This window comes from Pipra filicauda, unplaced genomic scaffold, assembly GCF_003945595.2.
Source record: "Pipra filicauda isolate LSUMZ 115617 unplaced genomic scaffold, ASM394559v2 scaffold864_size134813_pilon, whole genome shotgun sequence".
Classification (NCBI taxonomy): domain Eukaryota; kingdom Metazoa; phylum Chordata; class Aves; order Passeriformes; family Pipridae; genus Pipra; species Pipra filicauda.
In genome coordinates this window covers 19,891-46,332 of record NW_024105047.1, presented here as the reverse complement: position 1 = coordinate 46,332, position 26,442 = coordinate 19,891, and the positions used below count along the sequence as shown (strand labels likewise).

The 26,442-nt window shown below is 56.6% G+C and overlaps 2 pseudogenes; both read left to right on the top strand.

Moving 5' to 3' along the window:
• The first annotated feature begins 7,234 nt into the window (after nucleotides 1-7,234).
• LOC113991042 lies at nucleotides 7,235-12,925 on the top strand (annotated as a pseudogene).
• Nucleotides 12,926-22,894: 9,969 nt separating this feature from the next.
• On the top strand, nucleotides 22,895-25,690 carry LOC113991041 (annotated as a pseudogene).
• Nucleotides 25,691-26,442: the final 752 nt, after the last annotated feature.

Here is a 26,442-nt window from a genome sequence, read left to right as displayed (position 1 = left end):
GATGAAGATCGGAACTACCCCTCGAAATGGGGTGCCAAGAGAAGCACCGCCCTGAGCTCCGCCTATACTCTGCCTATTTTTAATATGTATTGATAGATGTTGTAATCGTTTGAATATGCATTTAATCACATCTGAAAATTGTATAAAAGTGCTGATTTTCTGAGGAGCCGGTGAGCAAGTTTGTCCAGCGTGAGCTGGCTTGCTCCCAATGCTGAATAAACAAATACCTTGCTGCTTAAAGATAAAAAAGTCTCTGAGCAGTCTGTCAGACCGATTTTTCGGATTCATTTGGCGACCTGCGGCAGGACACCTTCTCCACAACAGCAACAAGGGCCATACAAAAGAACAGTAGCCTACTTCTCCAAGCAATTGGATGAAGTAAACAAATGATGGCCCACCTGCCTAAGGGCAGTAGCAACAATGATCATAAATATAGAGGAAGCCAGGAAATGTAACTAACATTGTTAACCCAGCTTCATTCCTAGAAGGAAGAATCTCGGCTGCACCTGTCATGCAAGACTGCCTGTAAACCATTGAAGCAGTGCACTCCAGCTGCCTGGACCTTAAAGAAGAACCACCCCTGGATGCAGACCGATGGCAGCAGTTTCATAAGACAAGGTGTGAAGATGGCTGGGTATGCTGCGACCACCACTACTGAGGTAATCAAATCAAATCAAATCCTTTGCCTGCAGGAACCTCAGCCCAGAAAGCAGAACTGATGGCTCTCATTCGAGCTTTAGGATTGGCAGAAGGAAAACAAATTAACACCTGGACTGACTCCAAATATGCCTTTGACATAGTTCACGCTTATGGAGCAATTTGGAAAGAAAGAGAACTTTTAACTCTTCAAGGAAAAGTTGTGAAATATGCTGAAGAAACTCTACAATTATTAGAAGCTGTACAACTCTCTTCTCAGGTGGCAATTATGCACTGCCAAGGACACCCGAAAGGTAACACTGTCCTGGAAATAAGAAACAGAAAAGCTGATGCAGAAGCTGAATTAGCTGCTGCAAGAAGTAAAGAACTACCAGTAGCAGCTTTAGTGCTAGAAGAACTAGACACAGATCAACAGGTAGAATATCAAGAAACAGATTATAAGTGGATACATGAAAATGAAGGTAAGGTGTTAGAAAATAGATGAGGTTAACTAAAAACAGGTCAGTTAATACTGTTAGAAAAATTAGTGTGGCAATTTGTAAAAGTAAAACATGATAAAACTATTGGGGCTTAGACTCACTCTATTAGCATTTAAGGACTAGAGTAGCAGGACCAAATTTATTTACCACAATAGAGCAAGTCACATCCCAATGTGAACTTTGACTTTAATACTGGAACAAAAATACACCAAAGGGCAATAAGTAAAGGGCATTTCCCAGGTGAAATTTGGCAAATTAATTTCTCTGAGCTCCCAAGAAAAAGGGGGGACCTGTTATCTCTTAGTTTTGACTGACACATTTTCTGGATGGCCTGAAGCTTTCCCATGTAGAAAAAAATGAATCAAAAGGAGTGGTTAAAGTCTTGTTGAATGAGATTATACCACGGTTTGGAATGCCTAAGAGCATCTCTTCAGATAGAGGTTCACACTTTTGTGCCTGAATTGTACAAGCAATAAGTAAAGCAGTAAAAATCAATTGGCAACTGCATATGCCCTACAGACTCCAAGCAAATGGGCAAGTAGAAAAGATGAATCTAAAATATGTCAAGAAACAAATTTTCATTGGTATCAAGCTTTACCTATTGCTTTAATCAGGCTAAGGGTCAAGCCAAGATCAAAAGGGAAATTGAGTCCATTTGAAATTCTATTGGGCAGACCCTACATGATGCAAACTGTGAATAGTGAAGCTTTAGATCAAATCAGTAATCAATATGTGTACGATCATGTTATGGTTGTAGGAAAACAATTGCAGAAAAATGCTACCGTGGTGTTAGAACACCAACCCAAGCAGCCTGATTGTAAGTTACATCCATTCAACCCTGGTGATCAGGTATACGTTAAGAATCTTTCAGGAGATCCACTACAGGAGAAGTGGGATGGACCCCAGCAGGTGTTGATGACCACCTCCACATGATCTGGGTGAAAGAGAAACCCACGTGGATCCACTACTCTCGAGTCAAGAGAGTTCCAGAGGAAGCATGGACCTCGGGAGAGGAATCATCTACTATCAAGCCTCCTCAATGCTGATCTTTGGACTGATAAGTACATTAGTGTTAAATCAAACTCTTGCCCAAAAATTATTATGGTGTCAGGCCTATGATGGGAATTCTAGTCTATGATTTGCTATAAATACAGATATTCTGAATTCATCTGAACTGAATCAATACAATGCATCTGTTATAGTCCTCCAAGGAACAAGGGTACTGAATAATTGGTAAAATCCTGGTACCCCATACGATGCAAGTGTTTTAATAGGCACAGATTAGATGGTCACCCAAAATTGACGTTACTGTGAAATGTAATTAGTGGCTGATCAGTGTTGGCACACCTTCACTCTAGATAAATCAGTTTCTGTGATGTGTCAGTGGACATTCAGGGAAGGAAATATAACCAGGAGATTTCCAACCAGCAAATCTCCTACCACCCCATTGACTAAGACCACCACCAGTTTTACAACTCCTTCTTTAGCCTGTGAGAGTGTCCACAATTTAACTTATGCTGGACACTCAAATGATTAGACACTCAAATGAGCAGAAGCTGTTGTTAGATCCCACATATTTACTGAAGAGGGTTCGAATAAACCTTCAAGTAAACATATCAAGTATACAAAAAGATTGTCAGCCCTGTATTCAACAAAGCCTTAAAGGCTGGCATGCATAGATGATGGCCAGATCCCCTCATACCAGAATTCAAAGAGATGTAACCGGATGGTTTGGCACAGGATTAAGTGTATTAAACACCATAGATCAAGAAGTATTAGTGAATAAATTAAGTGCTGTCACATCTGATCTAGGAAAATTCAAAGTCCCTTTAAGATCATCTTTGTTCACTTTGGCAGAAACGCAGTCATTGGCAGTTAAATTGTTAACATTAGTAGCTAAACCACACTGCAAAAGATTTCACCAAGATTATTGACTATGCTGGTGTCATCCATAAAAGGTTTGCACTTGCAATACAATGTCTCTAAACTCCACAGTGGGTACAATCTGTAGCTGCAAGAATATTAAGGGAAGGAACCTCAGGAATATTACCACAAGAAGTAAGAGAAATAATAGCTAGAAACAGTTCTACTACACAATTTGAGAAAAATTACCAAGCATGGTGGCAGTTAGTGAACTTCACTTACAACCCTCAACATGAACAAATTGAAGCTTATGTACTCACTATCAGTGCAGCTAAAGAAAAGAGCATCTTTCCTATCCTGTCATTAGGAGCCATACACCAAAATGTAATTGTCAGACCCATAGACCATAATGTTTGAGCAAGTTATGATCACACCAAGAAAAAGTGACAATCAGTCAGTACTGAGGCATGTATTCCTAAAGGACAACTAGGATATATCTGTGAAAATGCTGTAGTAGGAAATGAAGATTTATGCTTAGATGCTGACTATAGTGTGTGTACCTTTGAAATGCTTCCCCATGCTAAAACCCAATCACAAGTCTATTATGTAGGAAATGGTTGTGCATGTGTTAGAATCTTTTGTGTTAATTTTACCATAGTTATTTGTCATGAAGTAGTGAGTGGTACTAATTTTTTGTTTTACTAAAATAATAGGCTGTGACTTTGATTATATCATTCTAGTGACTACTAGACAACTGATTGAAGCTGATTATATAATGTATCATGATGTGCTGAAGTTACAGATAGGAATGAACATTAATCTTTCTAAAGCAATGCTTAAACATCCTAATATAGAAAAACTGGTCCAGGAAGTAAACAGAACGACTAAATGAATGCTGTGGCAAGTAGAACAGGACACTGAGAGCATAAAAACTGTTCTAACCAAAGTGGAAAAAGTGGGAGAACATCACTGGTGGGACATCTTTACAGGATACTCCCCTACAGCATCCCAAGTGTTCCACTATTTGATACATCCAATACTGGTTTTAGGAGCTAGCATGATTCTACTACTGGTCCTAATTGTTTGGCTATGGTACAAATCAAGCATCATGGTTAGAAGGATGTAGATAATGTGGGCTGTGATGAATACCTATCAAAATCCATTAGAACTTGATGAAAGAATTTGTAAATTCTAAACAAAAAAGGGGGAATGAAACAGGAGGCTAGGCCCAAAAGAGTTAACTAAGAAATTTGGGCCTGCTAACAAGCTACCAACATCCAAAACAATCTGTGCTTGTTCTGTTCTACTTACTGGACCAAAGCTTAAGAGAATAGTACAAGAACATGTAATAGGCCTAGAGGTGATAAATTAGAAATGCAGTAGGATAAGGTAGACATTTGAATAGAAGAAATAGGCCAGGAGCCAGGGCTTTCTCCAAGCTTCAGTGAGCGGGTCAAGAACAATGGAAAAGAAGGAAGGTCAAGCTGAGGAAGATGAGTTTAAGCCCCCGGACCCACCAAAATTGGGGGCCAAGAGAAGCACCGCCCCAAGCCCCGCCTGAGCTCCACCTATACTCCGCCTATTATTAATATGCATTGATAGATGTTGCAATCACTTGAATATGCATTTAATCACATCTGAAGATTGTATAAAAATGCTGATTTTGTGTGAAGCCTTTGAGCAAGTTTGTCCAGCACAAGCTGGCTTGCTCCCAACGCTGAATAAACAAATACCTTGCTGCTTAAAGATAAAAAGTCTCTGAGCAGTTTCTTGGACCAATTTTTCGGATTCAGAGGCTCCCATTGCCCTGGGGTTCCTGCCCAAGGACCTGACACCACCATCCCTGTCCACAGCTGTGTGTCCCCCTCCCATGACCCCTTCACACCCCACCCTGGGGACATACAAGGGTTTGGGGGGCAGTTTGTGAATGGCTACTCCCTCCCCATGCTGACATCGGGGTCGTATGTTGTGTCCAGCTCCGAGTGCTAATTACAGCTGAGCCCAGGTAATTACAGTCACCCCTGGGCTGAGCCTACCCAGGCTGACCCCCAGCTGCGGGGCTGGGTGGGTGTGGAGGGCACAATGTCCCTGTGCCCCTGGCCACTCATTGTCCTGTGGGCAGAGTGAGAGGGGAAACTGAGGCACAGCCCAGCCCCAGCCCCACAACCACCACAGCCACTTCTGCCACCGCCACAACAGGTGCTGCCACCATTGCAGCCACAACCACAGCCACTACAGCCACCGCTGCCAGCACCGCGGCCACTGCTGCCACCACAGTCACTGGAGTCTATGCTGCCACCTCCCAGCTTTGTCCCTTTCCCTGCTCCTGCGCTCCCAGACGTGGCCCTTTGGAGCTTTGCCGCTCTGTTGTCTCCAGATGGACGGAGCCGGCTCGGGGGGCTGCGCCGCACCCCCTCCCTGTGCAAGGGTTGGGGACAGTGAGCACCTCAGCGTCCCCAGCCGGTGTCGCCTGGGGTGTTGTCTCTACCCACGGAGCGCTGCCATCCCGAGGTGGTGCTGAAGCTCTGCAGCAGGGCTGGGGACGTGGTGGCCTGTGGTGGTGGTCGTGCCATGGGGACAGGGTTGCCCAGGGTGATGAGGTGGCCTGGGGTGGTGGCTGTGCCACACAATGTCCTGCAGCAGTGAGGTGACCTGAGGCTGTGTCCCCACCGTGAGGATGAAGTGGCCAAGACCAGGGATGTCCTCTGACCTTCCAGGTGAAACGAGTGCCCTGATGCAAGCGGGGTGTGTCTGTCCCACCCCCCCTGCCTACCCGGGCCATCCCATCCCCACGCAGCCCGTGACCTCGCCGTGGCGTATTTTTAGGCGCTTGTTAAAAAGAAAGATAACGAGAAGTGGGGCGATGGGGGGGGGGGGGAGACGATAACGATGGAGAAAATAACCAGGAAAGCAGCTGGTGACATGATGGTGACAGCTTTGAGGGAGGGACACGATGCCGGCAGTGCCCCCACCCCAAAATACTGCCCCCCCCGTCTCATTATGCCCCCAGGAATAATTGCCTCCTTAAAGGCAGCTAATTGATTTGTGCTCGTTGATTAAAGCCTCTACGGTAGCCCAGGGACACGCAGGGGCGATCGATGGCTGCCGAGTGTCCCCTTGGTCCCCCCTCTTTTGGGGGGGGGGTGCCTGTCCCCCATGTGTCCCCTGGGGTTTGGGGACATTGCACAGGTGTGGCAGTGGAAGAGGGGATGCATCTACAGTGTTGTTTTTTGGGGGTAAGGGGGGACGATGACCCCATGGACCTCATAGGTGTGACTAGGGTTGATGCCACCTCGGTGTTGTCACCCGAGGCCACAGTGGGCAGCACTGGGAGTGGCCCCCGGGCTGCTCTCCGCCCATATGTCCGTGTCCCCCCTCCCGCCTTCCCTGCATCCTTCGCTCACCCCCGGCGCTGGCAGTGCCTGTCACTTTCATCGTGTCCTGCTGTCCCCGCCGAGGCTGATGGAGATGGCAGGACACAGAGCGGGCGCAGCAGCGTGTCCCGGTCACCCCCGCGGTGGCACCCGCGGCTGCCCCGTTGTCACAGTGGCCTTTGGCACCAGCGGTGACACCCCAGCCCACGAACCCCGCGGGTGACCGTGATGGATGCTCGGGCCACGTGGGTGTCACCCAGGCTGTCCCAAAGTGTGGGGCTCCTCCAGAGCGTGGAGGGAGGGGAAACTGAGGCAGGGAGGTGAGATGGGCCCTGGTTGTGGGGACCATCCCCCCGGGTGTCCCTTTGTGGGGTTAGAGTTAGGGTTAGGGCGAGGTGACGGGTCCCGGGGGTGTCCCCAGCTTGGAGGGTGCTCGGGGCTGGGGGTGGCATTGCTTGGGGACAGGGGCCCAGGGTGACCAAGGGGTCCCGAGTGCTAGGTGGGGGCGTCAGGGTGGCATCTGGGGTCCATCCACCCCCCGCTTCAGTTTCCCTTCCCACGGAGCACCGGTAGTCGCGGGTGGGCGTGGCAGGGGCGTGTCCAGGGTATGGTTATCAGCGACCGGGGCCGTGTCCGGGGATGGATGGGCGTGTCCATGGCCGGGTGGGCGTTTCCCGGTCGGGGTGGGCGCGTCCCGAGCGGCTCGGGGCGCACCGGACCAGCGGAGGTCACGAAGCCGCCGCCGCCGCCTTGCTCCCCCCCGCCGGCACCATTCCCTCCCCTGGGTGCCAGCGCGCCCCGGCCGGGCGGTGGCTCAGCCTGGGCCGCAAAACTTTGCTGGCTGCCGCGGCAGGGATGGTGATGGTGCTGGTGCTGGTGGTGCTCATCCCGGTGCTGGTGAGCTCCGCCGGGCCCGACGGCCGCTAAGAGATGCTGGGCACCTGCTGGATGGTCTGCGAGCCCTACGGCCCCGCAGCCTGCTGAGCGTGGCCCCCTCCCGCCGCCCTCCACGCTTGTGCAAGGTCCGCAAGGAAAACTGGGCAGACCAGGGAAACCAGGGTGGCCGGGACCGCCCGGAGAACCGGAGCTGCCAGGGCCACTGGGGGCGCGGGGAGAAGCGGGAAGACCAAGACCGCCGGGATTGCCGGGGGCGGGTGCTACGGGTGCGGTGAGCCAGACCACCTACAGCACAGTGCCGAGGGTCGCTTTCTACGCCGGGCTCAAGAACCCCCACGAGGGCTACGAGGTGCTCAAGTTCGACGACGTGGTCACCAACCTGGGCAGCAGCTATGACGCTGCCTCGGGCAAGTTCACCTGCACCATCCCCGGCACCTACTTCACCTACCACGTCCTCATGCGCAGCAGCGACGGCACCAGCATGTGGGCAGACCTCTGCAAGAACGGGCAGGTAAGGGCTGCCCATCCCAGCTCCCTCCTCAGGCACAGGAGTGGTACTGTGCCCACCAAGCACTGGAGAAGGGCTCTGGATTCTTCCTCGGGGTGCTCCCTCCTTTTCCCAGCCCCAGCGATGTACCCTCCGGGTGCTCCGTCCTCCTCCTGGCCCCAGGGATGCACCTCCAGGGTGCCACATCCTTCTCCCTTGTGCTGATGGTGGACTCTGGGTGCTTTCCTGGGGGGTCCCACTCTTTTCCCAACCCCAGGGATGCACCCGGTGGGTGCTGCATCCTTCTCCTGGCCCCAGGGACGAACCCTCAGGGTACCACATCCTTCTCCCATGCTGATGATGAGCTCTGTGCACTTCCCTCGGGGCCCCATCCTTTTCCCAGCCCCAGGGATGCCTCCCCAGGGTCTCATATCCTTCTCCCAGCGGCAATGATGGCCTCTGGGTGCATCCCTGGGGTGCTACATCCTTCTCCCAGCCACAGACATGCACCCCTGGGGTGCTTCATCCTTCTCCCAGGGGTTAAGATGGGCTCTGGCTGCACCCTGGAATGCCCCGTCCTTTTCCCAGGGATGTGCCTCAGGATGCTCTGTCCCTTTCCTGGAGGCAGTGGTGGGCTCTGGGTGCATCTCCAGGGTGCCACATCCTTCTCCTGCCCATGGATCTGTAACCCCTGGGGTGCCCCGTCCTTCTCCCGGGGACATGGAGGACTCTGGGTGCACCCCCAGTGTGCCCTGCCCTGCTACCAGCCCTGGAGCTGCATCTTCAGCATGCTCCATCCTTCTCCCAGCCCCAGAGATGCTCCCTCAGGATGTTCCATCCTTCTCCCAGTGATGGGCTCTTGGTGCACCCCCGGGATGCCCTGTCCTGCTCGCTGCCCCAAAGGAGCACACCTGGGGTGCCCCATCCTTCTCCCAGGGACAGTGATGTGCTCCAGCTGCCCACCCCAGAGAGGCCCATCCCCCTCACATCCCCAAACATGCTCCCCCGGATGCCCCATCCCTGTTCCCTGTCCCCTCTGCGCTGGGGACAGTCACCACCCACCCTGACATGTCCCCAAGCGTCCCTCAGTCCTTTCCTTGGCCCTAGAGATGTGCCCTGCTGTGCCTTGGGGTGCCTTAGGACACCCCCACAGCACCCCCGGGGTGTCCTGCCCCCCCCGGCCGTGCCATTGTCCCGGCTGGGGTCTCTGGGGGGGGGCAGGGACAATGTCTGTGGTGGCCTCAAGGGGGGCAGCGCCTGCCCCGCTTTTGAGGGGCTGAACCCCCAGCCCAGAGCTGGTTCTGCTGCTGCTGTGCCAGGGGAGATGTCCCCACCCCTGGCCGGGCTGTGTGGGGACACCGGGGGGACACACATCCTTCCTTCCCCCTCCCCGCTCCCACATCCCCGCAACCCCATCCCCCCAAACCCAAGACTCAGCTTTGCCCCCTCCGCGTTTTCAGGTGCTCCTTTCCCATCCCATGTGCCCCCCGACCACGACTCGAGGGACAAGACGGGGCTGTGACCCCCGAGCTGTCACCCGAGCTCCATTCTCTGGATGTCACCACAGCCCGGCATCCTTGCCGGGATCCATCCCATCCCACCCCACTCCCACTTCCCATCGCTTCCCTTGGCATCACCCCCTGCGGTGCCTCCTTGTCCCGAGGATGTGGGACTCCGAATTAACCCAAAACTGAGTTTTCACCTCAAAAAGCAGCTGGGGGGTGAGGGTAGGCAGGAGCCTTGTCACAGCCACTGCACTTCACTCCTCGGCCCCGAGCCCTTCCGAGCAGGAGTAGGAGCTACTCAGCAGCTTTTCTCCATGCAAACAACTTAAATTTCCTTTTACTGGAATTTTTTTTGTCTTCTCCCACCCTCCAGCCCCAAATTTTGGGGTGTCCCAGCGCTGGTTGGCACTGCTGGCTCTTCCTCCCAAGCAGCATCCGTGTAACTCTGAACTGAGCACCCCAAAAACTCACCTTGACCCTTTTGCCTCCCCCAAAACATATCTGGGGACCACCCCAAACCTCCCCACCCCCCAGCTCTGGAGGATATCGATGTTCTTGGATAAATGTCCAGGAACCGGGGAGCCCCTCGTCGAGAGGAGCCTCACTTGGGTGGGTGATGCAGCTTAATTAACCGCTTGTTAATTACTAACAGGGCATTGCCGTACTGGTATCTATGACAAAGTTCCCCCCAAAAATGCCCCAAATAATTAAAAAGATGGGGTTAATTAGGGGTTTGTTGCAAAAAAATCCCTGTCCCTGGCAAGCTGGGGGAGCCTGGCGGATAAGGGTTGATCTGGCACCTTTGGAGGGAGTCAGGACGTGGGGGGCCCCCTAAATTTCCTCTCGTGCTGCCAGTTTGGGGGCAACCCATCACCCTTATGTCAGGGATGGAGTTAATGAGAGCCAGGGGAGCTGCTGCTGGTGGTTAATTAGCATTATTTATTATTTGTATTAGCCTGTAGCTGAGACGAGGGGCAGCGGGGGGGGGAGATGGATGGACAGACAGATGGATGGACAGGGGCGTGGCACCAGGTGGCTTTGGGGTCCTCATGGTCCCCATGGTGGGGTGAGGGCCGTCCATGGCTCAGGGAGGGTCACAGCCCCAGGAGACCCCAGTGGGGACAGTCCCCAAGGGCACACAGGGACCTGCCAGGCGGTCCTGGGGGCACACATTGCCCTGCCTAGGGGGCCAGGGGGGCACCTTCTGCTGCCCTGAGGGGCACCCGCTGCCGTGCCCAGAGGGTCTGGGGGGGCACCCAGTGCTGGGCTAAGGGGGTCTGAGGGGGGGCATCCACTGCTGTACCCAGAGGGTCTGAGGGGGGGCACCCACTGCTGTGCCCAGGGGTGCTGGGAGGGCACCCACCACAATATCTGGGGGTCCTGGAGGGCTCCCAGGACCGTGCCCAGGGATCCTGAGGGGCACCTGCTACTGCACTTGGGAGTCTGGGGGGCACCTGCTGCCACACTTTCGGGGTCCTGGGCCATGGTGGCCAAGGCACGTGGGGCACACGACGTGCCCGAGGCCCCAAGCGTCACCGTGAGTGGCTCAGCCTAGACATGGGAGCACCCCACTGCCCCTTGTCGCCCTCAGAAAGCCCCTGGGTGCAGCCCACCCCCTTGGGGACCACCCCAGAGTGTCCCCAGGGCCAGGGACACTCCCAGCACCATCACTGGGGTCAGGGGCAGCGGGCACAGCACAGTCGGGGCTGGGGCTGTGTCACCCCCGGGGCTCCCACCCCATGGCTGTGCCACGGGGAAACTGAGGTGTGGAGCAGGACAAGGGGGGTGAGGTCATCAGGGGTGGGTGGAAGCCCCCCTTCCTGTTGCCAGCGCGGTGCCGGGAGCCTGGGCCCAGCGCTGCCATTTATCTTCCCTGGTTAGGGAAGGGCTGGCAGGCAAGCAGTGGGGAGGCGGCTCCTTAACAAGGGAAGACGGATGGCACCGGGCAGCTCCGGCTGCCACGGGGGGGGACCATGGCAAGAACCGGGCACCAAACCTGTTTTTTCCTGTTTCTCCTGCTTCTTCCCCCTCTCCTCTTCCTTGGCAGAGGCAGCGTCCCCTGGAGATTGTGGTGCTGTGACCGACGGAGATTTCCTGGGGACACTCGTGGTGGCGGGGAAGACACGAGGTGGCTTTGAACAGAGTGACAGTTCTGGTGGTGGCACGAGGCTGGGCGGGCTGAGAGCAAATCCCAGGGGATCCCCAGCTGGGCCATCAGTAGGTTCCAGAGTTAACAGCATCTGACCACACCGTCGCTGCCCGTGGGCTCGTGTGCATCTGCATCCCCGAGGAGCAGCAGACCCCGGGACCCCTGTCCTGGAGGCAAAGGACAGGACTCCATGGGCACAGCCCTCCCGTTCCCGCTGCTCCCGGACCCCGGTGCCTGCCCTCCCAGCACAAGCCAATTAAGAGCCGATTCTGGTCGACTGTAATTAGCGGCACCTTCTCCCAGCGCAGCACTTCTGCATTTCAGCAGCCACCTTGTCACTGTCACCCAGCACCGCGATCTCCCCGCAAGGTGCTGGTGGAGATTTGATTACCCAAAGAATTCTGCAGCAGCAGCAGGTCCAGCCATGGAGCTGCTTCTCTAGGCGGTGACTCTGGCTCTGCCAGCACCTCCCAGCACATCCCGGCTCCCAGGAGAGCTCTGTGGGGGGAACATCCCATGGGTTGGGGTCCATGTGAGGGGGGGGATCTGGGGGGTATTTGAACTCAACCCTTGCCACATGCTTGTGGTCCTTGTTCAGCTCGTGGGAAGCACTGAGGGATGTGTGGGATTCAGCGGGTTGGTTTGGGGCTGGGCTGGGAGATGGGATCCTGCGTCCCAGGCATGGTCATGTATCCTAATCCAGAGATGGGGCCCCGTGTCTGAGCCATGGTCCTGCATCAAAATCCAAAGCTGGAGTCCTGTGTCTGAGCTGGGGTCCTTCATCCAAACCTGGATCTGGGTTCCATGTTGGAGCTGTGATCCCACATCTGAATTGGGAGCTGGGGTCCTGTGTCCTAGATGTGGTCCCACATCTGACTTTGGATTTGGGGCCCTGTCTCTGAGCTGGGGTCCTGCATCCAAATCCTGAGTTAGGGTCCTGTCTGTGTGCCATGGTCCCATGTCTGAGCCTGGAGGAATGGTCCCATGTCTGGTCCTGCATCCCAACCCAGACTAGGGTCCCATGTTGGAGCTGTGCTCCCACATCAGAACCCAGAGCTGTGGTCCTGCATCCAATTCCAAGTGCCACAGCACCATATCTGTGCCACGGTCCCCCACCCAAACTCAGAGCCGTGGTCCCTTATCTGTGCCCGCCGGGTCAGGGAGAGGCTCTGGGGGATACCCAGAGCAGCCTCACCCATGCAGGACCTGTTCACCCATGGGTGGGGATCCAGGGGGGTGCAACCCTCTGACTGCGGGTGAGCTGGGACCAGGGGTGTCCCGTGGGCCCCGCGGACTGGGGCGTGCCCTGAGCCGGTCCCGTGGTGTCCCCTGGGCAGGTCCTGGCCAGCACCATCGCGCAGGACGCCGACCAGAACTACGACTATGCAAGTAACAGCGTCATCCTGCACCTTGATGCAGGGGACGAGGTGTTCATCAGGCTGGACGGGGGCAAAGCCCACGGTGGCAACAACAAGTACAGCACCTTCTCCGGCTTCATCATCCTCTCAGACTGAGCCTGGACCCATGTCATCGCCCCCAGCACTCCTCTGACCCCCCAACCCCACGGCATTGCCCCCAGCACCCCCCGAACCCCCAGCACCACAGCATCCCTGTGCCATGGTTCAGCCCCATGGCACCCTCCGAATCCCCGTCCCCACAGCGTCCCTGGGCCATGGTTCAGTTCCCTGCTGCCCCACAGCTCCCATGGCCTTCCCTCGCTCCCACCCAGCCCCACAGCATCCCCCTGCCATGGTCCAGCCTATGGATCCCCCCCCGCCTGGTGCTCTCAGCTTCCCACGGAGCCCCAAACCCCCCTTTTCCCATTAAGTCACTCCGTGGCTGCCAGTTGAGGGCTTGGGGCTACAGAGGGTTTGGATGGGTAGCAAAAAGGCTGGGGGACCCCCTGCGCTGCCCTACTGCAACCTCCCCCCAGCTGAGCCTCCCCTTGTCCCCCGGTGCCCCATCCCCGCTGTTCCCCCCCTCCCTGGGGTGGTGCCGGGGGTCTGGCAGAGTGGTCCTGATGTACAGACGTGCAGTGCCCACCCGGCCCCGGGCTGGGGGGCTGCGCTGGGGGACGGGGGGAGCTTCTGGCCTGCCCCCCCCCGGGGCGACAACATGGTAAAGCAGAGCTGTGACCTCTCCCCGTCTGCTGTCTTGTGTCCCCGGTGTCCCCCACAACAGGGACGGGGTCCTTCTGCCAGCCTACCCCCCAGACCCCGCTTGGCTCATCCAAGCCCAGACAGGAGGGGCTCCCTGGCTCCAAGCGCTTGTGGCCCCTCTGCCACCTCCACTGGGGACACTGGGGGTGCCACCACTGCCATGTCCCTGTCCCCAGAGGCTGAGTGGCCTCATGAAGGGGACACATCATTGCCACTGTGAGGGGGGGACACGGTCAGGCCACACAGAGGCACCAGGACCCTCAGGCACACATGCCCGTCCCCACTGCCTTGGCATGGGCAGGATGTGACCCAATTAGAGGTGACAGCAGGTGCTCAAGGCCAGCGACTGCGTCCAGAGTGGCCGTGGTGGGGTCAGAGGATGGGAGCCCTGGGGACATGGGGGTGGGGGTGAGTATCCCCCCGATGTGTGGGGGTGTTCCCCAGGGGTGGGTGAGTGGGGGTGTGTGTCCCCAGGTGCGTGTGTGTCCATGTCCCCCAAGTGTGTATGTGTGTCCCAGCCTGTGTGTGTGTGTGTCCCCTAGGTGTATGTGTGTCCCCAGGTGTGTGTGTGTGTCCCAGGTGTGTGTGTGTCCATGTTCCCCAGGTGTGTGTGTGTCCCCAGTTGTGTGTGTGTCCCAGGCCTGTGCGTGTGTGTCCCCTGGGTGTATGTGTGTCTCCAAGGGTGTATGTGTGTCCCCAGGTGTGTGTGTGTGTCCATGTCCCCCAGGTGTGTGTGTGTGTCCAGGTGTGTGTGTGTCCCCCAAACCCTGGCAGGTCCAGGTGCTGTTCCCCGGCACTGATCCCAGCTGCAGGCGTAGAGGTGGTGGCGGGGCCGGGCTGTCGGCCACAGCCCCGAGCAGAAGGGCCACAGCCCCAGCCCTGGGGTCCCGGGACCCTCCAGGACCCTCCTAGACCCCCAGGGCTCTGGCCCACCGCTGTGCCGGGAGCCGCCGGCAGGGGGCGCAGAGGGCGGTGAGACTACAGCTCCTATGGTGCCTCACGCGGCCGCGGGACTGCAGCTCCCATGAGGCACCGCGCGGCGCGGGCGGGGCACGGCCAATGGGGAGTCGTGAGGCGAAGCGGGACCAATCAGGGCGCGGGGCGGGGCTTCACGGCCCATTTAAAAGTGCCGGGAACAGGGGAGTCGCAGTATCTGAGAGAGCGGGGGCCGAGGAGGGGTGCGGTAGGGGAGAGTGAGAGCCTGTAAGTGCCTAAAATATGTGTATGAGGGACCGTGAGGGCACGGAGAGGGGGCAGGGCTCGGTGAGAGGGGCTTTGAAGGTGTAAAGGAGTTGCAGAGCCCTCTGAGAGGGCCTTTGGGGGCCCACGGGAGGGGTGCAGGGCCATAGGGGAGGTTGTGGGTTAATGGGCTGCCCGGGAGATGCACAAGGCTGTCTTGGGTTATTGAAGTGCCTTGCAGGAATCATCGCACACTGAGCACTGTCTCCAGCATGTGACATAGCCCAGGACTGGAAGTTCAGGAAACTTCTGTGTCTCCCATCACAGAGCTGCTCTGACAGTCCCACTCCCACCCCCCAGGCTGACACTGCTGGGACCAAAGCCCCTTTGCCATGGTGGCTCCAGTGACCCGAGGGGGCCCTGTTTGGCTCTACACACCCCACTCTCACAGTCAGACCAGGTTCCTCATCAGCTCGGCCCCAGGTTTCCTTTAAGGAACTAGAGGGTAGAACCCACCCTCAGCACACTGGCAGGTGACACGACAGAAGGATAGGGACATCCAGGGTGACCTGAAAAAGCTTGAGAAGTGGGACCACAAGAACTTGATGGCGAAGTGGAGGGGGCTGCACTTGGGTTGGGGCAATACCAGGCATCAGCACAGACTGGGAGAAGGGCTGAGAACAGCCCTGCAGAGAAGGACTTTGGGGGTTTTGGTGGAGGAAATGCTGGATATGAGCCAACAGTGAGCGCTGGCAGCGCTGAAGGCCAAGTGCATCCTTGGGGTGCATCAAAAGTGGGGTGACCAGGGGGGTGAGGGAGGGGATGGTCATCCTCTACTCTGGGGAGTTGGGATGAAATCATCTTTAGGGTCCCGTCCAACCCAAGCCATTCTGTGACCCTGTGATTCCATAAGATGGCGGCAGTTCCACTGTTCCCATCACAGCCCCATCATGTCCAGGGACACAGGTGACAGTTCTCCAGAGCTGCTGAATGCAGGAAGGTTCCAGAGCAGGTGTCACAGGGGCCAGGCTGTCCCAGGGCAGGGGGGTCGCTCCCAGCACATGCCTGGCTGGGCTGGGTGAGTTCTGCTGGGGCCGAGCCTGCTGGGAGCCACCATCCTCCTCTGCCTGGTCGGTGTCCTCCAGGCCTTTGCCATCGAGAAGAAAGGGGATGTGTTCAAGAAGATGGCATGTCCCGCCTTCCTGACATTTGAGAATGTTGCCTACTTGGCTGTCCTAGTTAGAACAACTGGAACTGATTCATCACTGGATAGGTATAGCCCAAAACTGTGTATTCTATGGCCTTCCATGCCATTTCCCAGAAACTGTTGTCGGGGGGGGGGGGGGGGGGGGGGGGTGGGGGGGAGGGGCCCTTCCTGCCTGTGGGGGGGGGATGTTCCTGTCCTCATACCCTTTTATGGAATTCCCCACTCTGAGGGAAGGATTGACCATTCCTTTTATGGAATTCCCCGCTCTGAGGAAGGATTGACCATTCCTGCCTGAACTGGAGAATATACAAACCTGGAGTTTCAGAACTTTTCTACCACTTGTGGGATCCAGAGGAAGACTGCAGCTCATCGCTCTCAACCAGACTGCAACAGCTCTCCCACCAGCAGGTTTTTCCCCTCTCCCTTTACTTTGGACTCAAGGGGGGGCCCAAGGAACACCACTTTGTTCATGCCCCAGGGTGCTGGGTTATACATTTGGGTTTTGTGGGTTAAGACCAATTGTTTGTTTGTATGATTGTACTTACTGTATTATTTTAATAAATTGTTATTCTGACTTATAATCTCTCCTTTGAGTTGAGTTCATTCCCCCTGCTGGTTAAATCTTAAACCAGCACATTGGCAGACATGACCTTCAAGCTGCCCTGCAAGTGCAAGCCCGAGGAGGTCTCTTCTGTCATCTGGTACTTCCAGAAGAACCTGCACGGCTGCGAGACCACGGTGCTGACGGACTTCAATGGCACTGTGCTGCTGGACTCCAGCCACGTCCTCACAGGCAGCGACCTGCTGAAGCGCTTCAGCATCCGCATGTTCAGACTCATCATGTTCCGGGCCCAGGTGAGGGATTCTGGGCACTACCTGTGCGGCTCCAAGGAAGGGCACTTCCCGCGCCTCCTGCGCCTCCATAGCCCCGAGGTGGCCGTCCGGAGCTGCTTGGCACTGTGCCCGCCCAAGGAGGTGCCCGAGGAGGGAGTCCAGTCCATCTCCATCATCATCTACAAGTTTGGGGAGAAGCCCATGTCCCCATCCCAAACTGACCTGGTGATCACGTGCCCGAGGGCCCGCCCAGAGCACACCGTGCGCTGGGACAAGGACTCGGTCCGGCTCTACCGCTCCCAGTACCTCGTGGGTGTTGGGAAGGGCATGAGGGTCTTCATGGACCACGGGAACCACCTGCACATCCTGCAGGTGCGCAGGAGCGACAGGGGCACCTACTTCTGCTGGAGGGATGGCGAGATGATGGTGGGATTCTGGCTCAGCGTCACCTTCCCGGCTCAGCACCGGCGCGGCCCTGAGTCCATCTTCATCATGAGGGCCATGGGCATCAGCTTCGTCGTCATCACCGGCATCTTCTTCCTCACCCACCTGGGCCGCTGCTGCTGGTGGGCGCTCAGGAAACCGGCCAGGTTGTAGCATCTCCCCTGCAGGGCACTTGGATGCCTCGGATCATCCTCCTGTTGGAAATCTCCGATGTTCTGTTTTTTCTTTGCTTTTTTTCAAAGGAAAACTATTTTTCAAATTAACCTGGTGATTAAACATCTCTGATTCTGGGGCTGTTTTGAACTCACCCAACTCAGCACAGAGTTGGGAGTCGATGTTTGAGGCAAAGCTGAAAGGCCACAGGGGCAGCACAGACCCCTCTCCCAGGCCGGGGCAGGGCAGCTCCTCAGCCTGCTCCAGGCTCCAGGACCCCCCCAGGGAGCCCGGGGTGGCTACAGGGACACAATCTGCACTCATGAGGATGAGCCAAACACTCAGTGATGACACCAGGAGCAAAGCCAGGGAAGGGATGTGGCAGGAAGGGACAGAGCTACAGGAAACAATCAGCACCTCCCACACTTGGTGAGAGGAGTGGGGTACGGCTGTTTGGGTCCCTGAAGGGCAACACACCTACCCAGAGCGCCGGCATGACCCCAAAAGGGCCCACACATGGAAGCAGCCTGTATTAGGGAGGGTTCGAAATACACTGAATCTTGAAACCATGACAGTTAAAAGCTTAACAAAAACCAATATTTATTACCAAGAGGTGGCCAACAAAATGAACAAACCCAAAAGGGAGGAAGGAGGAGAGAAATATGCCCCCAGCATGACCTCCCCAGTTACCCAGCTGTTGCCCATAAAGTTATCTTACCAACCTAGCATGCCTATAATTACTCATAGCAGAAGCTGCATCCTTGGAGAGTCAGTAAGTTCACAAACTGGCAGGCATCCCCGCCAAAGGCAATGTTGTCCTTGAGGTAAAGCTAGCTTCCTCCAAGAAAGCACTGTCTGCTTTTATACAATTAACTGACTGACCACAACCTCCCAGGAGTGGCCAGCACCGCCCAGCCAAAGGCCCTCAGTGCCACCTCCTGGTTATGTCAGTGCATCTCTTCTGCGCGCGCGTGAGAACTTCAGAAATCCCCTAACACACGCTCAGTCTGCTTTGGGGGTCTTTTTTAATTGAGTCTGGGGGCGCTACTTCATCCTCCTCCTCCTCAATCTCTCCTTCAAGTGACCTTGGAGGACAATTAGCCAATCACAGAACACCAATTAAAACAGTTTATACAAGAAGCTCTCTTCAAGGACAACTTTCCCGTTTATCAGTGCTTGTTTTCCCATAACTTGGCAGGGAAGGAGCAAAACTTTCACAGGTGGTGGGGGCAAACACAGACCAAATGTATCAGCATAATTAACCCCTAATACACATCCCCAGCCCTGACTCTCCCTGAGGACTTTGCCCCCAAACTCAGCCCCCAGACACGATCTTGCAGAACCCCCAGGGAGGCACCAACCGAGGCCTGGGTGCCGAGCCCAGGGCTGGTGCAGGCCAGGAGGGACACAGCCACCAACCTGGCAGCACTGCTCCCTGCCTTCCCCTCTTAATCCCTGAAAATCTCCCAGTAGAACCAAACATGCCTCCCCCATCATGCTATAACACCCCCAGCCCTCCCAGGAACCAACCCTGCACGGACTGGAGCTGTCACACAGCTGGGAACTGCTCCTGTATCCACACCAGCATGTGGTTTGTTTGTTGGGAGGCAGAGCCAGCAGTGGGAAGGGCAGGTTTCCAGCACAGCTCAGGGATTTGTGGCAGGCAGGGATCCAGCACCCCCCAGTGAGCAGCTGGGAGCTGCTGGAAAAGCATCCAGACATCTGGACTGCTCCCTGCAAACAGCATCAGGTTTAGGCTGGAGTGACAGCCAGAGCCTCTGTCTGCCCAGTGAGAGCCCTGCTGGGATCCACCAGCAGGTTTGCACCAGGAATGGGGAAGCACATGGACAGAGCCCCTGGGGAGCACAATTCCCAGCTCAGTGCCGAGGGGGCAGCCCTGGCACTGGGACCAAGGCATCCAGCAAATCCATGTGGCATCCTGGGGTCACATCAGCTGCCAGTCTGGAGCTGTGCAGGGGCACCTTGGCATGTCACACCCCCCGTGTCCCCAGGACACGCAGCCACTCTCAGCACTGGTGCAGGCACAGCACAAGTTCAGGCTGTGTGGTTTTGGGGCATTGTTGTGTTCCCCCATCCCCCACAGCTGCTTGGGGGCTTTCAAAGTAGATCCAAGGCTCCATTGAGCTCTCCCAGCCCAGGAGCAGATGGGGTAGGAGCTCCTGCAAGGATCAGAGGTGAGTGCCAGAGCAGCTGTAGCCAGCGAGGAGGGTGTCCAGTGGTGGGAGCTGGGGTGGGGGCATGGAGCTGCTGGAGGACATGGCTTCAGATTCCGTTTTCTCTGTCCTCATGCACTCGGGGGGGTTGGTTCAGCTGGGGGGTGCAGGGGTGGGGAGGGAGCCCCAGGCTGGGCAAGGCCTGCTCTGATTCCCTCACTGTGCCAACTCTGGCCAGTGACTCCTTAGAACCCTGTGAACCCTCTTTGGGCACCCACAGCCTCCCCTAGGACAGCGCTGTCCCCTTTGTGTCCTCTTAGCCCCTCTCATGACCTGACACCCCCTTAAGCCACAGCCTCCCCTATTGCCCTGTACCCCCTTTTGGCCCCTAAAGCCCCTCTCACAGCCCTACAACCTCTTTGGGCCTCCACAGCCCCCTCCCACAGCCCTGCTCCCCTCTTTGGGCTCCCACAGCAGCTCCCGTGGGAGGAACTGGGGTTCAGGAGCAGCTCCCAGCTAAGCTGGCCTGGAAAAGGTGACCACGGGTGGGAGGAGCAGCACTGGGATGTGGAACAGCTCCGGGTGTGCCGCTGTCCCGTGGGAACCGGGGTCACCGGCTCCTCCTGCCCCTTCCCTGCCTGGCAGCGGCTCATCTCACCTTTGTCTTCTTCAGCCTGGAAGGTTCTCATTAACACTCGCAGCCCACTCGCAGTTTGTTTGTCTCATTAAGGGGAGGGGCGGGAGGAGGAGGAGGAGGGGGGAGAGCCCAGCTCTGCCTCCCGCGGCTGCCGGCACTGACAGCTTCCCGTGCTTTGATCCCGCTGTGTGGGAGCCAGGAGAGGATCAATCCCTGGGGAGCAGCGGGTGCTCACACGGGACCTCAAAGCCCCCGCTCTGTCCCCCCCACCCTGCGAGGAATGGAGGTCCTCTGTCACCAGGGCTGTCACACAGCACGTGTCCCCAGGGATGCCACTGTTCTGATTGGGGACACTGAGTACCACTATGGGGTGCGTAGGTGCCCCCAAACTGGCGTTTCAGAGGGCAAACCCCCTCCTGTCGCTGGTGACTCCGGCCCAGGACAACTGTGGGGACACGGGGCTGGCTGGGGACAAGGAACTTCTGGTCATTAAAAGCGGATGTGGCAGCTGCCCCAGTCCCACCAGTCTTGTCTCCAGTGGCTCTAGGTCCTCCCAAATTGCACCCACAGGGGCCACGGACCACTCTCAGTGGCCCGGCGATGGTGGCTCCGGTCCGGCCACGTGTCCCCATCCCGCAGAGGGCAGGAGCTTTCCCCGGCCATCGGCTGCCACCTGCTGCCAGCAGCAAGGCTGATCCCCATCCCTGTCCCTGTCCCTGTCTCTATCCCTGCAGCAGCATCCCAGGGACCCCCCTGCCCAGCAGCTTCACCCCAGCTGCCTCTCGGGGCACCCACCCCACTGCCACCACGTCTCACTGGTGGCCCCAAAACACCCCCATCCCCTGCACGGGCTGTCCCCGAGGCCCATCCATGTCCCAGTTTGTGGTCAGGACACCGTGGCTGGGAGGGGACAGGGCTGGCGGTGGTGCCGTACCGGTCCTGGATCCACCCCACCGTGTTTCCCGGCAGTGCTGTGCCCTGGCACAAAGGCCCCCTCCAGGCCATGCCAGGCAGACATGGCTCTGACCCTGCACAAAGCCCCTTTCAGCCACCTGGGAAAGCCCCTGGCACCCGACCCTGGCTCTCACCACCCCCTGCCATGGGCCAACGGGGCAAAAGGGGCAAAAGATTCCCCAAACTCAGTGCACGTGTGGATGGTGACATGGTCACGCACACAGCTATGGTGGGATAAGTCTCCTCTGGATCTGGGATGGGGATGGGCGTCCTGAGTCCTGTCCAGGCTCCAGGGGCACCAGGCAGTGCTTCCACAGATCCAGTGGGATGGGAAGGACTTTGAAGGCTTCAACCACTTAATTAACACCTGGCCTTAATAGCCTGGAGTGATGGGCTATGGGGGTTGGTGCTGAGCTGCTCGTGCCAGGGCTCATCCTAGAGGATGTGACATGGGGAGGATATGTACATGCGTGCACCCATGTGTGGGTGTGTGTGCCCATGGGTACATGTGTGTGCCCACGTGTGGGTGTGTGTACCCACGTGTTTGTGTGTGTGCCCATGTGTACACGTGTGTGCCCGTGTGTGTGTGCCTGCATGTGCACAGTGAGATTGTCAGTGTAGAGTCGTGATGGCCGATAAAGATACAAGGAGTCAGTTATGTGCAAGAAAGATGTCTTCTTCCTCCTCTTTATTTTCTCATCTGCTTTTTTATACCCCCTGCTAGCAGCAAGCAGTATCCTTATTTTAGGTAAGCAAGCAACAGCGTTTTCATTGGCTAGGATCTATGGGCGATACATTTGGCAAAGCTCAAGGCCTTATTGCAGTTCCCACATCCTGGGCCTACCAACTTTACAGCCTGCCTTTGTTTTCTCCATTAGGGCTGCGTACTGACTTCCTTATCATCAAGGATACACTCGAAACTTTTCGCAGTCGATATCTCCATCCTGGGAGCTAATAGACCCGCTATTAACCCCATCAGAGATGACTCTGTGTGTGTGTGCGCTGTGTGTACATGTAGGGGTAACTGGGCATGTGCCACTCTGGGCACGTGTGTGCACATGCACACGTGTGTTGGCTTGGCTGTGCCCATGTGTGCACAGCAGGGTGGCTGTACCTGTGCATGCTATGTGTGTGTGGAAGGGGAACTGTGTGTGCGCAGCTCTGGGTGTGTCCCATGTGTGAGTGCACACATGGTCAGGGAAAGCAGCACACGTGTGTGTCTGTGCACACTGTGTGTGTCCCCCACGTGTATGCTAGGCAGGCACATGTGTGTGCCTTGCACACGGAGTGTGTGTCTGTGGACATGGACAGATACGTGTGTGTGTCTCTGGAGGTGTCTCTGTGCACATGTGTGCCTGTGGGTGTGCACACGTGTACGAGTGGAGGTGTAGGTGACCCCACACGTGTATACACAGATCTCACATGTACACGTGTGTGGATCTCCCACGGTGCAGCACCCAACCTTGCACCCACCCCCTCCCACCGGCTGCCCTGGGAGTGAACTTGGCCACTGCTCCATCTCTGCCCTGCCATGTGCCCCAGGGCCCCCCGGGAGGGGCGGGGGGTGGGCAGGGGGATGTGCCACGGTGCCCAGGCTGGGTGCCAGGGCACAGACACCCCTGCCAGGCTTTGTGCTGGCCCAGTGGTTCCCTGGCCGGTGGCCAGTGCCAGGGCATCCAGCAAGGTGGGGGCTCCAGGCTCCATAAAAACCCTCAGGAGGGCACATCACACCCACCCCAGGCATGGAGAGCCAGTGCCCATCCTCCTACAGCCACCGCTTCGGCCCCGCCACCCCCATGCACTGGGTGCCCCTCACCAACCCCCCAGCTCAGAGCCACTGGGGACTCTGCGGCACCCACCCGGCCGCCCGGCTGGGCTCGGGCAGGATGGATTTCTCGCTGACCATGGCGCTCAACTTGGAGTTCCGGGAGATACGCACCAGTGAGAGGGTGGAGATGATGGAGCTAAACGACCGCTTTGCCAGCTACATCGAGAACGTGTGGCCGCTGGAGCAGCAGAAAAAGGTGCTGGTGCTGGAGCTGAACCAGGCGCAGGACCAGGAGCCGTCCCACCTGGGGGACATTTACCAGGAGCAGCTGTGGGAGCTGCGGTGCCACGTGGAGCAGTTGGGCACTACCAAGGCCTGGCTGGAGAGGGACAACCTGGCCCAGGACCTCAGCAGCCTCCAGCAGAAGTAAGGCACTGTCCAACTGGGGCTAGTTCTGGGGACCAGGGTGGCCACCAGGAGCAGGATGGAAAGTGGCCACTGGGATGGGTGTCAGGGTGATTACCAGGAGCAGGGTGGCCACTGGAATGGGGACCAGGGTGTATCCAAAGTGGCAGCAGGGACCAGGATGGCCACCAGGGTGGTGATCAGGGTTGTCCAGGGGACCACGGTGGTGATGGGGATGGTGATGTGGCCGGGAAAATGGTGATGTCATGGGGACCATGGTGGTGGCAAGGCCCAGGGTGAGCCCTGGGACCAGGATGGAGACTGAGGGGTACCCAGGGATCAGGGTGGCCATGGAGACAGGAGCAGGGTAGCCCTGGGGACCAGGCACTGATGTGCACCAGGCTGGTGGTGGGGACCACAGTGACCCCTGGGGACAGTGTGGGATGGTGGAGTGTCGCTGATAATGTCGGAACGGCCAAAGCGACACGAAAAAAAGGTTCCAGCAAAGTTTATTCCAAGAAAAAAGCAGGGATGCCGGGGCTGCTGTGCAACCCCTTAAGTACAGTTTTTGAACACACGTAATGCACACGGATAGGACAGTTCAACCTTTCACACCAGAATTCTTACAACTAATAGGTGCATTTTCAAAACTCTACTTTCTCACAACAACTTTGCTCTTTCTCAAAACAGCCCAATTCTTTCCCACAACAGTTCTGAGCACCTGCTCTTATTTTTCTCTCATGTTGATGTTTTTCCCAACTACTCTCGTTCAAAACAGGTCCTTGTTCTCATGAGACAGTGCTCCTGTTTTCATGAGACAGTGTTCTCTGTTCCCACAGGACAGCTTCTTCAGGATGTATCAGTATGTTGTCAGGATCAGGGCCTCCATTTTCAGTCCTCTCTTTTCAGTCCATCTCAGGGGTATACTTTGATCTGGTCAACATCTATTGCTTCGTCAGTATGTGCCAAGGTGCTGACAGACCCGCTGTCACCCGTGACAGTGGAGGGGGTGCAGGATGGGTGCAGGCACTGGCACGGGGTTTGGGTGGGTGCTGGGGCTGTGGGGCTGTGTCGGCACAGGGAGGTGTGTCCGTGGGCAGAGAGGGACAGGTCACAGTGCCGGAGGGGTCACGGTGCTGGAGGGGTCATGGTGCTGGAGGGGTCATAGTGCCAGAAGCGTAACAGTGCCCCTGCTCTGGCACAGGTTGCAAGATGAGGTGACCCCGTGACTGGAGGCTGAGAGCAAGCTGGCTGCCTACAGGCAGGTGAGGGCAGGGGCCACATCCTGCACTGCAGGGCTTCAGCTCCCATCTTGTCCTCTCCTTGGGATGGGTAGGGATGGAGAGGGAGTGGACAGGAGCAGGCAGTGAGGGACTGGGGCATGTTACAATGGGCAGAGAGGGGCAGGGATGGAGCAGAGATGAGCAGGGATGGACAGAAAAGGGGTGGGGATGGGCAGGAGCAGGCAGTGAGAGACTGGGATGTGTTATGATGGGCAGAAAGAGGTAGGAACAGGGCAGGGATGGAACAGGGATAGGGCAGAAATGGAACAGAGATGGGGCAGAAATGGAGCAGGGATGGGCAGGAGCAGGTAGTGAGGGACCAGGATATGTTACAATGGGCAGAGACAGGCAGGGCTGGGCAGCAGAGGGCAGGAATGGACATGGCTGGACAGTTCAGGAGGGAGCAGACCCAGGGGACCAGCCTGGGACTGTTCATCATATCCCCCCACGGTGACAGGATGTAGACAACGCCACCTTGGCTCGTCTGGACCTGGAGCGGCACGTGGGGACCCTGCAGGATGAGATCACCTTCCTGTACAAGGTCCACGAGGAGGTAACCCTACCATGGGGGGCTGGGGCATCCTGGGGCTCAGGGGGGTTGTGCTGGCCCCCCTGTCCCCCCCAGGAGCTGCAAGGGCTGCAGGAGCAACTGTCCCGGCAGCGGGTGCATGTGGAGGTGAATGCCAGCAAACCAGACCTGACGGCCGCCCTGTGTGACATCCGCAGCCAGTACGAGGCCGTGGCCGCCAGCAACACCCAGGAGACAGAGCAGCAGTACAAATCCAAGGTGCAGAGCGAGCTAGTGGCCCCATGGAGGAGTGGCCTGGCTGTCCCCGCCTGCAATGTCATCTCCAGTGATCAGCCTAAGGACAGAAAGCCCAAGTTAAGAATGAAATCAGCAGCCCACCTGAAGTGCATGTACACCAATGCACACAACATGGGCAACAAACAAGAGGAGCTGGAAGCCATCATGCAGCAGGAAAGCTATGATGTAGTTGCCATCACAGAAACATGGTGGGATGACTCACATGACTGGAGTGCCGCCATGGATGGCTACAAGCTCTTCAGAAGGGACAGGCAAGGTAGGAGATGTGGAGGGGTGACTCTGTATGTTAGAGACTCTCTTGACTCTTTAGAACTTGAAGTCAGTAACAATAAGGTTGAGTGCCTGTGGATCAAAATCAGGGGGAAGGCCAACAAGGCTGACATCCTGGTGGGAGTCTGTTACAGACCACCTAACCAGGATGATGAGGATGATGAATATTTCTACAAGCAGCTGGCAGATGTCTCAAAATTGCCAGCCCTTGTTCTTGTGGGTGACTTTAACCTGCCGGATGTCTGCTGGGAACTCCACATGGCAGAGAAGAGGCAGTCTAGGAGATTCCTAGAGTGTATAGAAGACAATTTCCTGCTCCAGCTGGTAAATGAGCCTACCAGGGATGGGACCCTGCTAGACCTGCTGTTCACAAACAGAGAGGGGCTGGTGGGAGATGTGGTGGTCGGAGGCCGTCTGGGGCACAGTGACCATGAAATAATAGAATTCTCAATACTCAGGGATGCAAGAAGGGCCATCAATAAAACCTCTACACTGGACTTCCGGAGGGCAGATTTCAGCCTGTTCAAGAGACTTGTTCAGAGGGTACTGTGGGAAACAGCCCTTGAAAACAAAGGAGTCCAGGAGGTATGGACATGCTTCAAGAAGGAAGTCTTAAATGCACAAGAGCAGGCTGTCCCAGTCCACCGAAAGTCCCAGTTCCCCAGCCAGCAGGGAAGACAGCCAGCCTGGCTGAACAGGGAGATCTTGAGGGAAATTAGGATGAAAAAGAGAGCCTAC